Consider the following 3,357-nt stretch of genomic DNA (forward strand, 5'->3'; position numbering starts at 1 on the left):
TGGCTCACACCTATAATCCCAGCACTTTGGAAGGCTGAGGCAGGCGGATCACCTGAGGTCAGGGGTTCAAGACCAGCCTGGCCAACATGGCAAAACCCCATCTTTACTAAAAATACTAAAATTAGCTGGGCTTAGCGGCAGGTGCCTCTAATCCCAGCTACTTGGGAGGCTGAGGCAAAAGATCGCTTGAACTTGGGAGGCAGAGGTTGCAATGAGTTGAGATGACGCCATTGCACTCCAGTCTGCGTGACAACAGCGAAACTCCATCTCAGAAACAGAAAGGAAAACAAAACCCAAAAAACAAGAAAAGGGCACTGTGGCTCTAAGAATTGCATATAGTCTATGAAATTCCTAAGTAGCAGGGGCACAATTTATTCTGGAATCTTCTCTGCTAGAGAATAAGGGGAGACTGCGCATCCCTAATCCACCTTTACTGTTCTTCTTCGCATACACTGCCTTCTGCCCAACCTAGAACAATTTTAAGCACTTGGCTGGAGTCTCTGAGTTGTCCTAGTACTCCTAACACACAGTTTTCCTCATCTCACTTCCTTTCTCCTCCTTGTCTTTGAGCAGTAACACCCTCTTTCCTTGGTTCTCCAGTGGCAGCTCCTCTCCCTGTGCATTCACCGCTCATTTCTGTCCCTTTTAAGATACAGACTGGGCACTGTAATTCATTGAATTGGTTTGGTTGAACCCAAGGGGATATTGTTTCTCCCTTTCCTCTTCCTTCTCTTTCCCTCTCTTAGTTTTGGTCTATGTACCTTGCAACTATTTTTTTTTTTTTTTTTTTTTTTGATTTAATAAAGTTTTATTTTTCCAAATGTACAGTTGGTTGGACCTATTCATGCGTCTTCACCAGCAGCTGGAGCATCTCCACCCTTGGTATTTCTGGTGTAAATTACTTGAGCTCTGTGCTTTGAAACCAGTTTGATAAGTCCTTTGCTAAGGAGCTCCTGAAGGGCTGCCCTGGCAAGGGAGCCTCGAATCTTCAGTCTCTCAGAGACCACAGCTGGAGTTATAAGCTTATAGTTGGGAACTTCCTTACAGAGTTTGTCATAGGTAGCTTTGTCAAACAAGACCAAGTTATTGAGCTTGTCCCGAACTTTGCCTTTGGACCACTTCTTCTTTTTAGCCTTGCCCCGGATTTGTTCACTGGGTCTTTGTCTTTCTTGGCCGACTTTCCGGCGTCTTTCTTCTTCTTGTCGTCCTTGGGTGGCATTGCGAAGCTCGGAGAGCAGCGGCGAACACCACAACCGCGCTAAGATGTCGGACAAAAAAGCGCAACTACATTTCTAACTGGAATTCTGTATCTTAAAAAAATTTAGAAAATTTGTTGATTTTTATGTTTTTTATTTTGTAAAAACTCCGGTTATTCCTGGCAACCCAAGTTGGCCTGAATGATAAACAGCAGCTGTTTTTTAATGTTTCAAATGTCAAAAGGTTTCGTTCTAGGAATAATAGCTGGTACCCTGACACTGAATCCATTTGTTAAAACAATTTCTATTTCATTTTTTCCGATAGATGTCTATTGAGCAGCTTGAGGAAAGCCTGGGTTGCCTTATGGCTTTTTCATCCCACCTTACATTCACGCAAGCTCTTCCTTGCCCCATCCTAGTCCTTGCCAGTTCAGTGGAAACTTAGCAGCAAGCATACTTTCTTTCACACGTTCCTCTGGCGAGTAAAGTTTGGGACTCTGATTTGTACCTTTCCCTGGCTCTGTCAGGGCAAGATGGGGGCAGCCTGGGTGTGAAGGCAGTTACACTGCCTTTTCACCACTTAGAAATATACCCTTCTCTTTGGCTTTGCTTTTGTCCAGAGGCTGTTCAGCTTGTTAACTCACACCTGGCCCCCAAATAATTGCATCTTCCACGTTAAAGTTTACTGCCCCTTTCAAGAGGGATAAAATGAAAACTACAGAATTTAGCGACAGACCGCAGGCTTTGACCACGCAGTGAAATTCACCCTGGTCTAATATTGTGTGGATGCAAAGCATCAACACAGAGAAAACTTGAATGGGGCTGGACAGCACCCTCACTAACCTTCAGGGTCTTTGGGGCTTCTGAATGTATGAAGCTCAGCTACCCTGGCATAGCAAGAATGATCCAGTTTGGAAGATGGGTTAATATTGTGCCCTCCTTGTCTGGTGATCTTTGCTGTTTTCCATTTTTAAAATATTTTCTTTCACATCGCCTCAAAATGTCTTTTTATTTTCCTCTCTGCCAAGCCTACAGGACCAGCAAGGGTTACATCTAGTTAGCTGGTTAGCTGTGCCTGTGCTTAAAGACTACCAAGATCACCCGTCTCTCTCTCTTTTTTAAACACACACACACACACACACACACACACACACACACACGCTCAGACTTAACTTGTTTAATTTTCATTATGAAGGGTGAAATCCTAGTAGGGAATTACCCTTGGGAACAAAGTTAACAGCACGCAATTGGAATACTAGGTCTTAAAAAGATAATTTTTTTTTAAAGGGCAACAAGGAGACTGGCTCTGGGCTCAGACAGGACACCAGGCGAGCCTTGGATACTGCAGACAGGCTGTTTTTGCCCATTTTTTGGTTCACCCCATCTCTCTCCATGTGCTGCTTCTAGAACTTCCTGGTGCTCAGGCCTGGCCTCACAAAAGGGAACAACCGTTCATGTCCAGACACATTGCAGACTGCTGGCAGAGCAGCCTGAGCTCAAGAAAATTTACACTTTTCCTGGCACCTGGCCGAGAGTATGAGCAGGCCTTGGCTTGGATTTGCTTTCAGTTAGAGGGAGGGAGTGGAGGGAGGAAGGTGGGGCTGGGGGATGGGGGCAGCAGTGAGATCCCCATGAAGGGTCAGAACTGCTGAAATAAATATCAGCTCAGCTAGGGAGAGCAAGTCCTGTAATTATATCTGCCCAGTGGCTTTTAATCAGCATTCTTAGCAGAGCCTGTAACTTTCATGTTCTCTCCTCTTGTGTGCAGTATGGGTGGCACCGATGGTGGCGGCAGGGGGTGGCATGACACCTTGGTTAAAAAAAAAGGTGGTGGTGTTAGTGGTGGTTGTGGCTGTTTATATGAACATCACTCTTACTGAGGTTACCTTTGAAATAATGCCAGTGGGGCATTTGCTGGAATTTCTGGTGGTGGGAAGGGGGCTCTTGAGAGGCTTGGGGGGGGACTGTGTGTTGTTTTTCACTAGGGGGAATCCTGTGCCTATAGACATTTAAAATACCAAGCAAAACCGAGTGTGTGAATGAAGCTCAGATCTGCCATTTTGATCCTGCCCTCTGAATGAGGGTCCATTTTGGGTCCCACCCTCATGTAGCCATTCTCCATCTCCTCTCTGAAAACCTTGAGAGAAACCAGCCGTCTGCC

General features: G+C 45.4%; 1 pseudogene across 1 annotated transcript; it reads right to left on the reverse strand.

The window, feature by feature from the left end:
* Positions 1-769: 769 nt before the first annotated feature.
* On the reverse strand, positions 770-1,279 carry LOC116560596 (annotated as a pseudogene). The gene has a single exon (XR_004273038.1). The product of XR_004273038.1 is annotated as a 40S ribosomal protein S25 pseudogene (transcript).
* Positions 1,280-3,357: the final 2,078 nt, after the last annotated feature.

Source organism: Sapajus apella, unplaced genomic scaffold, assembly GCF_009761245.1.
Source record: "Sapajus apella isolate SASKATOON/1434 unplaced genomic scaffold, GSC_monkey_1.0 scaffold26, whole genome shotgun sequence".
NCBI lineage: Eukaryota > Metazoa > Chordata > Mammalia > Primates > Cebidae > Sapajus > Sapajus apella.